This window comes from Onychostoma macrolepis, chromosome 04 (genome assembly GCF_012432095.1).
Source record: "Onychostoma macrolepis isolate SWU-2019 chromosome 04, ASM1243209v1, whole genome shotgun sequence".
Taxonomy (NCBI): domain Eukaryota; kingdom Metazoa; phylum Chordata; class Actinopteri; order Cypriniformes; family Cyprinidae; genus Onychostoma; species Onychostoma macrolepis.
In genome coordinates this window covers 11330863-11342152 of record NC_081158.1, presented here as the reverse complement: position 1 = coordinate 11342152, position 11290 = coordinate 11330863, and the positions used below count along the sequence as shown (strand labels likewise).

The 11290-nt window shown below is 39.4% G+C and overlaps 1 pseudogene; it reads right to left on the bottom strand.

Moving 5' to 3' along the window:
- Nucleotides 1–1005: 1005 nt before the first annotated feature.
- On the bottom strand, nt 1006–10224 carry LOC131539372 (uncharacterized; annotated as a pseudogene).
- Nucleotides 10225–11290: the final 1066 nt, after the last annotated feature.

The following is an 11290-nucleotide window of genomic DNA, read 5'->3' as shown; positions in this document are numbered from 1 at the left end:
TGTGTGAATGTCAATTTCCATAAGTAAGACACAGAAAGACAATGTTCATTGTGATACAGAACTTTATTGTGTAGAACATCAGAACAGTCTGTGACTGGAGAGAGTCGGCTGAATCAGCGAGTCTGAAGCTGTGTGTATTAATTGTCAATAAACTGCAGACTCGCTTCCTCAAAGAGCCTGGTGTCGGCGGTCTATTTGTGGTGCTGGGTGAAATCCGCTACATTCAATTCATTCAATATAACATATATCATGTTTGGATGTATGATTTTCTCTTTTTTTCACGTAACAAGCTGTTATAATACATAATACATCATGGATAGAAAGAATGATTTCTAAAGTATGAAAGTATTTTAAATACCATAAAAATGCATGCGGAGCTTCTTACCACAAAACCAAATGTTTTAGTTTATAGATAGAAGAGTTAAAGTTTTACTTAAATGCATTACAGATTTGTTCCATATATGCATTTTTTCCAAACATTATTCATCCCCTTCACCTGACTGAACAGGACTCTAGGATCATATGAAAGTGTTTTTAAGCATAGCTTTTTCTTCAACATACTTCATCCCCTTTCTGACCAGGATCATTGCATTAAAGGAATCATCTTTTCTTGTTTCAGGTTTGTATTCTTTCAAATCCCCTGGAAGCGCTCCTCCTGTGGAAACCTTACTGATGATATCTGCCTTCTTCCTGACGTCCAGTAAAGACTGAATGCGATCTTTAAATCCAGGCTTGCGTTCTTGTGTCTCAGACTCAATCATCAGATCAATGTAGTCAGGGGTGGACAGAGGATTGGGCTTGAGGGCAATTTCCTGCAGCCGCTCCAAGGACTTTTGAGATTGTTCAGTTAGACGGGTCACAATATCCTGGACAATCATAAGCTCCTTTTCAAGCTCTTCAAAGATCTTTTCTTTTGACCTGACCTGTCCACATGCTTCCTCAAATCTCTTCTTTAAATCCTGATAGGTTTCCTTTCTCTTTTCTGTGACATAATTCCATCTGTATTTCTGATTAAAGTGCACATTCCAAACACATTTTCCTGGACAGACCGTACACTTTCCGTTTACTGTCATCTGTAATAGTGCATTTATCATGACATGTGAAGTGACAAATCTGGCAGTTCATTAAGAAGTAGCCTGTGTTGTTTTCGATCTGTTTTGGGACAATCACTTCTAATTCATATTCAAAATCTTTGTTTGCCTCCATTTCAGCCTTGTGCTGCTCCAGATCAGCTCTTATCTTCTTGATTTCATCTAGTTTTGTCAGACCAGCATTGATTTGGGGCTGGAGGCCTTCCACAAGCACTTCTAGCTGTTGCCGCTCTTTTAGGACCTCCTGTGTCAGAGACAAGCTCTGGGTTTTCATCTTGTTGAGGGATGTGAAGAATTTATTCATGCTAGAAAATCCCAACTTCCAGAAGATTTGATCTTCCAGAAGATTTTCACAATCAGAGTCATCATCCTCTTCAGATTTATTATTGGTAGCAAACACAGCAGAGTTGTTGAACTTGAAGTGAAGTGGATCTCCAGACTTGTTGGTAGAACAGGGCACCTCAGAAACTTTGATGGCCTCGAGAACAGGAGGTTTTTTCCCGTCTGCAAAAGTGACCATCATAAGGATGTTTTCAGCAATATCCTTCCCAAACATGGAAAGAATGGAGTCAAAGATGTATTTCTGTGTGTGCGTCAGACGGGGAAGTGAAGCCTGTACTACAAAACACACGGCATCGATGCAGTCGATCCCTCCTCGGCCAGAAAAGAACTCCTGAATCTGTTTTGTGATTTTCTGGTCATGTGAAATTCCTCTGGTGTCGCCGAAGCTTGGTGTGTCCACAATAGTCAGAGAATAAGGAAACCATCCATGTGATTAATCTGATATGCTGTGACGTCTGACTCTCAGCCTGGAATTTCTGCTTCCCTTCGTCTATCAGCACAAACCGGAAGTCGTCTATCCATTGCACTCCCAGAATGTAGTTGATCATGCTGTTAATAGTGTTTTTTCCTGAACCTGTGGCTCCGATCATCATAATGGTCTTGTTTGGTTTTGTGGTGTTTTTTCCAAAGGTGCTTCTTCTGCAGAATCCATCACTGTTCTGCCATGTTTCATCCAGATTGAGTTTAAACATGGGTAGGTTTTCATTGTTTCCATCTTTTATTATTGTGCTCCAGTTGTTTTTTATATTATGTGCAACATTTAAGCCCTTTCCATTGCTGTGGTCTTTTCTCATGGTTTTGCTGCTTCTGTTTTCTAAAAAAACAAAAAACAAAAAAAAAACCTGTGATCACTGAAACAAAATAGACTACACCTGTGATTTCAATGCATAAACTTAGCTCTAAAATGACACAGATATTGCTGTAAAAACAAATAAAACCCGAAAAATAAAAATAAAATAAACTGAAATTATTTTAAATCTTTGCAAATAAGATAAGATAAAGATATTGCTGACCCTAAACTACAACTTCCCACGTGATTAACTTTATAAAGTGTCACACACACTTTTATTTTAATTCTGGCCCAGATCCAGCCCAGATCCAACACTTTGCTCGGCCCACATACTGTGTAAAATGATGGCACTTGGGCAGTCCGCTCCTGTTTGCCAAATTTGGGCCACAAGGAAGCTGTGACAATAAATAAATACATAAATTAAACCAGATCCGGCCCAGATCCAACAACTTGCTCCGGCCCAAAGTGAAAATGAAAGTGAAAATGACATGACATTCGGCCAAGTATGATAACCCATACTCGGGAATTAGTGCTCCGCATTTATCCCATCCAAAGTGCACACACACAGCAGTGAACGAACACACACACACACTCGAACCTGCAACCTTTGGGTTACGAGTCCGACACTCTAACCATTATAATGGTTATATTCCCCTGAAGTGGTGGCCTAATGCCCAGATAGCAAGAACGTTTGGGCTGATATCTGTCACATTTGGCCTAGGTATGGCATGGCTGAGCACATATGGGCCAAACTTTCATCATATATGTTTTGCCATAGCTTTAGAATTGGAGGGAATTTTCTTTTGGATGGCACTTTGAATTGAGGTATTGGGCTTTTACTTGGAAAAACACACATAACCTGCTATAGTCATGTGTGGAGGTCCACATCTCAACCCATTCAACAATGCTATTGGTTGCTTTGTGTCTTCCCCTATTCCTATTGGTAGATTACTGAAAATTTGAAAATATATCCGTTATTTCCCGCTCTGCTCACTCTTTACAACCACCGTTAAAAAGAAGAAGATGAAGAAGCTCCCTCACAACAACAGCCTTTGCTCAGACACACTATTATTCAGGTAAGTACAGTTTTGGTGTTTTTCTAAGGGTGTAATGGTACACTTATTTATACAGAAACATTTCATTTGGTTCGGTATGTGTACCGAACAATAGTTTTAACCACTGCATGTGCGGAACTGTCCATTTATGCGTGAATAAAATGTTGCTATACATTATTACTATACATTGCCTCCTGTCCAATAATCGCATAAGCTTTCTGTTGTATTCTTAATAAGAAACAAAGTCTCATTTCTTAAATGATGTCTATCAGGAAATGTAAATGATAAATGCCGTTTTGAGGCTCTTTGATGTGGCGTGACAGACCGCTGCAGGTACAAACGGCAGTGCGGAGAGAGAGAGGGAATGCGATCATCCCTTTCTCTTTTCTACTAGTTATAACGCAAATTAAACACAAATGAACATCTCTTGTCTCAAGTAATCTCTCAATCAGTTTTTCAACCGCGGAAAAATGCCAACAAAACAGCTCGTCAACAAAATGTCACGAAGCAGCATCTCTTACCTCAGGCAAGTCATTCAGTGTTCACAGCTCATCACTTTGCTTAAAAATAAAGAAACATTTATATAATTAGACTTAGACATTTTGTAAAAACTGCCTATGTGCAATTTACATCTTTGCATCCTTTTTTTTTTTGTTTTGTTTTTTTGAGTGTTGATGATTGTATCTAAAATAAAATAAAAATTTAATTTAATATTTTGGGCTCTGTTGTTAATTGTAGCTTTTAATATTTTGTAATGTTCAAGTAATAGGGCTCCCTATTTTATAGCATTAGCTGAGATAGATTTTTTTTGTCCTTAAGAAAATTGTAATTATAATTGAATTTATTTAAAGACAGAGCCACAAATTGCTCAGTAAACTTAATAAAAATAAAAAAGCAATTTTATGTTTTTCCCCTGCTCTACCAAACATGTATCAAACTTCAAAACTGAGGTACTGAACCATCATTTTGTGTACCATTACACCCATAACGTTTTCAATAATATTATGTATATTATTAAGTATTATGTCTAAAACAATAGTCTATTATTAGAGTAGCTAAAGTTTTCTTCATTTAAAAAGGGCTACACAGCAGCACTCATGTCTTGGGTGGCAGAAAAAGAGAATGTGTGCAGAGCTGATTTACAGTCATTAATAATATGTACTCGTCTTAATAGGCAAATAATCTAATGTATGATACTAATTATGATATACTGATGTTCTTTTTTCTCTCCTTCTTCCTGACAGACTGTGAGTGAGAGATTGGCGAGACTCATTTGACATTTACAAAATAGCACACTTCTGTTATGTTCTGTACTGTACTTCTATCATTAAAATTCTATTATAAACAACAACAAAAAAAGACTGCTAATCAATGTTTGTGTTTAAGATGTGTTTAAGATTTACTGTGTAATGGGTATTTTAAATAAAATAATAGGTGTGGTGTAAATATGGTTAAATAATGGCTTTTGGTGTATCAGCCACATCTGGGCTACATAAGGGCCGTCAGCCCTTTACAGAACTCAACTGTATAAGAATACGAAAATATAATATATATAATCCATATATCAGCCACATCTGTGATTTGGCTCATTTTGGGTTGGGTTATGGCACTATTTTGGTTCTGTTCTGGCTAAAAAAGATGTGGACAAGTTCTGGACCGGGGAACACGTACTAATCTGGGCTGCGTTTCCCAAAAGCATCGTAAGCCTAAGAAGTTCGTAAAAACGATCGTACAACTGATCTTAATATTACGGTCTGTTTCCCAAAAGCATCGTAACTTAAGTAGCACTTGAAAATCATCATAGATCTACAAGTACTCTGGAGTAATCGTAAAGCCCTACGTGCATCGTAAGAAGACAGAATTATGAGGTCACCTACAGGACAGTTGGCAGATTACACCAAGTGCAATCAATGTGATTATAATTAAAGCTTTTGATTGTACTTTATTGTACACTTTATTACTTGTTTTTTTTTTTTTTATGAATTTATAAATGAAATAATTAAAAATGGCAGAAAACAAAAAATAGACATTTAAATTAAATGACTGGGGGAAAAAACCCAATAAAAGAAATAATGTAGGAAACGCTTCAAAGACTGAGAAAAATAGGGATAAACTCAAAAAAAAAAAAACACACACAGACACTTGACCCTCTATCAATTGCATATTTATTCTGCTAGCTTTTCTTGAAAAACTAACACTAGCTTTCTTTTTTTTCTATTCTATCTACTTGTTTCTTATAAAAAAAATAAAAAACAATTAAAAAAACCCCCACTAGGCTACTTTTTTCTATATTCTATCTACTCGTTTTCTTTAAAAAATAAATAAAATAAAACATTGCTACGTGTACTGTGTTAGGCTAACCGAGACTTGTTAGGCTGTAGTACATGCACTTGCATGTTGTTGCTCTTTTGTTGGTTTTGATTGCTTCTATTGTCCTCATTTGTAAGTCGTTTTGGATAAAAGCGTCTGCTAAATGACTAAATGTAAATTATATTATATTATATTATCCGAGCTTTCTGGAACGCAGCATTAGGTTAACATTTCAATTAATGAGCGTTTCTATAAATTGACATTTCAGCACTTGACCAACGGATAGCGACTCCTAAGTAGCACTTACAGCACGGCTACGTGCGATTGTGTTATGTGCATTTTTGGGAAAAGCACGTGAAACAATAACGAGCGTTCGTAAATTGACTCGTAGAAAACGCTCTTAAGCGCTAAGATCAATCGTTATCGAGAAATGCAGCCCTGGGCCACACTTTAGCTGTTGATATTGGCCAGGGCCGGGTTTCTCGATAACGATTGATCTTAACGCTTAAGAGCGTTTTCTAAAACTAGCGCAAGCTACAGTGTGTCCATTTATAGACATACGCCCGATGCGTCTAGTAAGCTATACTTTAGGTTGTTTTTTTTAAATAATGCATTATAACGTAGGACAATAGTATTTAACAGTGCACTGAATGTTGCCACAGGTTTGTATAACATTATGCAGTGATCCAATCCATTTATTTAAATGATTAAGCCATAAATAGGGAAATGTGTGTAATTTTGTTCAGTTTTATGACCTTATAACAGATTTTATTATACTTAAATGGCATATATTGGTGTTTATTTTTACTGTGAGCCTCATTACTGCTAAAATAAGTGGTACCACCAGTATTTATAGTGCTATTTTTCACTTAAATGCATTATAATGTACGACGATTCTACTCAAGAGTGCATTGGATGTTGCCACAGGTTTGTAAAACATTATGCAGTGATCCAGTGCAAAACATAAACCATTTATTGAAATGATCACGCCATAAGTAGGGAAATATGTGTAATTTTGTTCAGTTTTATGACCTTATAACAGTTTTTATTATACTTAAATGGCATATATTGGTGTTTATTTTATTTTTATTTTTTACTGTGAGCCTTATTACTGCTAAAATAAGTGGTACCACCAGTACTTAGTGCTATTTTTCATTTCTTATTATATATTTACAATTTACAAAGGGTCAATATTCTTTGTTTTCAGTAGATCTGTACTTCACTGTTACTGTTTTCCTTCACAAATAACTCAAAGTGGGCTTGATATTGACTCAAAAACATACTTTTATTTTGCAGCTGTCTACTCGGCTCTTTTATGGAAAGAGGGTGACTGCTGTTGTGCCAGCTGACCCCGCCATCAGTGACGATGAGGGCTCTGATGAGGAAGGCGACGGCGTGGCAGACCCGACTTCATCCCACTTACCCACGAGTGCCCGGTGACATGGGCCCCTCTGCCAAGAGGAAGTGTGTGCAGACTGCAGTGGAGGAGCTTGAGGGCGAAGGCGGCGACAATGAAGAGGAGGAGGATGAAGACCAGCCACCACCGCAAGCCAAGGGCCCCACAAAGAAGGGGAAGCCAGCATCCAGGCTAACCACCTGGAAGAAGGTTGACCTGGACAACCAAGCCCTGCCTGTGTACCAGCACGTTCCCCCTGACTTCATCGAGACTCCATATGCTTACTTCAGTAAGTACTTCAGCCCCCATGTCATCTAGCACATAGCATACCAAACCAACTTGTATGCAACCCAGAAGGACGTCAACACCACCTTCACCACCACTGAAGATGAGGTGAGGAACTTTGTGGCTATCCTCCTCTACATGGGGATTTCTGAGCTGCCCTCCATTGAGGACTACTGGGCAATGGAGACCAGGGTCCCTCAAGTTGCAAACATCATGTCATCTAAGAGGTTCAGGCTGATGAGAAGGCTTGTCCACTTTAACGACAACACCCAGATCCCTGGCACCGTCGACAGATTCTTTAAAGTCCGGCCACTGTTCAACCACCTGGTTACTATCTTCAGGAGTGAGCCACAGACCCCCAAGCAGTCTGTGGACAAAGTTATGGTTGCCTACAAAGGCAAGACAGCTGGCAACCTGAGGCAGTACATCAAGAGCAAGCCGGACAAATGGGGATTTAAGTTGTTTGCCAGGGCTTCTGAGGATGGCTTTATTCATGACCTGGTGCTATACCAAAACTACACTGCAGGCCCACGGTGTCCCCATGACGTCTGAACAACAAGCCATGGGTGTCACCAGCCAGATAGTCTCTGTCCTGGCCAGCACCATGTCCTCGTCCACCACCACAGCCATCTTTGCGGACAACTTCTTCACCAGCCTGGAGATAGTGCGGTACCTCAAAGACAAGAACTGCAGGTACACGGGACAGCTAGGGACACCAGAATAGGCAAACCTCCATTGAAGTCCATCAAGGACATGGAGAAAAAGGCTGTCCCTCGTGGTGTACATGACTACGTCACCAGTGATGATGGGATCCTGGCCCTCAGGTGGAAGGACAACAGGGTCGTCTCTGCTGTCAACAGACATGGGGTGGAGCCCATATCCTCAGTCTACCGGTACTGCAGTGACACCAAGAGGAAGGAACTTAAGCTGCCCTGCAGTCATCAAGAGCTATAATGCCAACATGGGGGCATTGACAAGAGTGACATGCTGGTCCACCTCTACCGCACCCCATGAAATCCAAGAGGTGGTACATGCGGATGTTTGCGTATGCAATAGATGTCAGCCTCACGAATGCCTGGATCATGTACAGGCGGGACATCAAGGCTCTTGCTGTGGATGATGGCCTGTCATTGAAGAACTTCCGGATCCAGGTGTTTAGGAGTTGCAGCAGCCAGAGGCCAGTTATGCCTCGCCCCCGAAGGAGCTCAACATTTCCATGTGCACCCAGCACCTCTGTTGATGTCCCCATGCCTATCCGGGGACACCGCAGCCACACCCCAGATGCTTCTTTGCGGTTTGACACGTCCCTGTTCCATGCCCCTGTCTACACCAACCGCCAGACCTGCAAGTACTGCAGCAGGAAGGGGAACATTTTGAGGTCAAATGTGGTCTGCAGGGTCTGTAAGGTCCACCTGTGCCTCAATGCTGAACGCAACTGCTTCATCAAGTACCATGAAGCCGTTGCCTAAGTGACTGGACTACAGTTATGACACATGAAAAAAAAAGTTCCTAAATAAAAGAAAAAAATGTTCCTAAATAAAAATTCTATGAAATTTATATAGGTTTCATGTATTTATTTATATTTTATATACGTTTCTTATATTTTAAATGTATATGCTTTTTGGGAAAAAAATGACCATAGACTGGCGAGGAACCATATATGGTAACTTCATTGACCTTGATTTTCAACATAAAAAGGATTTTTTTTTTTTAAAGTCACAAAAGTTTAAAAGTCTTTTAGTAACCTCCAATAACACTCCAGGGTTGAAATTTTGAATTTCCAAGTATTTCAATGAGTGCCCTATAAAGGGTTAAATATCAGGTAAGCAAAAAAAGTATATGACTCACCTGCACTGCTCCTCATATTTCTCTGAAAAACACATTTGATACTGATCAAAAACTGTCCTGAATCTAACAATAAGAGAAGTTAAGTATAAAGTACTCAAGACACTCTCTAATAAAGCTGCATATGTTTCCAGTTATTTAATAAATGCATTTCTTCATACCCCCGTCTTGACTGTGATCACGTCACTCTCTGTGGTGTAGTTGAGTTTCCCCGCCGCAGCACATCTGATCTCATACTCAGTTTCTTCTCTCAGATCAGTCAGAGTAACTGTGTCTTGATCCTTCAGCACAGGTTCAGATGTCCAGACTGTGTCCTGCTTTGCTCTATACAGTAATCTGAGCTCCACTGTCGCAGGACATGATGAAGGAACCACCTTCAGAACCACACTCTGACCTTTGACCTCTTCAGTGATTGGACAGACTGGTTTGGATGGAGGAGTAAAGCAAACAGCTTCATCACATTCACTTTCATACAGAAGAATGCAGGAACCAGGATTATTCACAATTTCCTTTGAGGACACAATAAACTTTGCTGGTTTACAGTCCTTTGAATTCATCAGGTTCTTAAATATCTCCAAGTTTCTCCTCATGGTCTTCTGGATCTCAGCAGTGAGCCAAGACTTTTGCTTGAAATCAGGGCTTATCTCTACATTTTCTTCTTTTGTTGAAGAACTCAGATAGACCTTTTGTTTAGGAAGGATCATGTCTGAGCAGTTCAACGACGTGAATGTGTAACTGACCAGATTTCCAACCTCCAGATCCATCAAAATGACATCTATGTTGTTTTCCACCTGTGCACCATAATCCTTCAGCTGTCTGAGGACTGTTTTAATGATCTCAGACTCTCTTTCTCTCTCTTTCAGCCATTCTGTGAGGTCACTTTGATTGAATGGAGATTCTTCATGTTCTTGTGGAAAATCATTCAATGCTGATTCCTTCATCAAGTCTCCGCGGATGCTTGGCAGCAGAGAGCCGAGCTTCTTCATGAGTCTCAACTTGTACTTGTAGCAGTTTTGCTTCATTTGCTTCATTGCATTTTATCATGAAATGCAGCAAAATTCACAGCAGGAGAGTCTTCCAGAAGATCACTGCTTTTCATCTCAGCTGTATTTAAACTCTCAACCACTGATTCAGTTTCTTGGATTAGATTCATGCTGATGTCTTTCTGAAGTTTTGAAGCTCTTGAGTGAAGTTTGTCCAGAGGATAAAGCCAAACTCTCAGAGGAACCGCCAGCTCTTGGTTTTCTTTCAGCAGTTTCGGAAGATCAGCAAAAACCTTCATCACATCTTCAAAAGTGGTCGGGTTAGACGGCAGCTGGAAGTCACCATAAAATGTACAAGTGAAGTCTTTGACTGCAGTTTTCTCTTTGTCATTCATGTTCAGGTCAACGTTTGCATCTAGTGAAATGACACCCATCAGTTTCTCTAGAGCCACTTTTACTTCTCCTTTTACTGTGCTTTTGTCCTCATCTGAAGAAACTTGTCTATCAAACACAAAGCAGGCATCTGCTCCATACAGTATTCCTGTTACTACATGTGTGAAGTGTTTTAACTCAACAGCTCTATAAATACAATTTTTATTCCAATTGCACACGTTCACCGCTAGGTGGGGATATTTTTCTTCACACTGACTTTTTCACACTCACAGTTTTGACATATTCCTTCTCCATTTCAAAGTGTCTTTTATGGGGTTATTAGTTTTTATTTTTTTTAATTAGATTATTCACTTGTATTAAATAAATGGAAGTGTTATTATTTTCTTTATATCTCTCTGTAAAGGCTGTTTTAGTACCTGCTATTAACTCGTCTTTTCTGCAGTCATACAGCATGCCGAGCTGTGAGGGTCTCCCAAGAGCTGCTGTTTTTATCAGATTCACTCCCACTGAGTCCATGCTAAAGACAATCAGATGAGAAAAATATGAGTTAGTGAGGTTACAGTAAATGTGAACTTGCACATAATGTATTAAAAGAGAATGAAGAAGAATAAAGATAAGTTTGTACCAGGACAGTTCTAGACCCTTTTAGGGTCTGTAATTTATATATAATTTATTTATTTCTGACGTGTCTGCGCCCCTGCATTAATGAGGCTAGCAAACATTTCATGACATTGCCATGAGAAGACTGCAAAAGTTTTTGTCTAAAGTGTGTATTTAAGCTAAAGCAAAGCACAGACTTT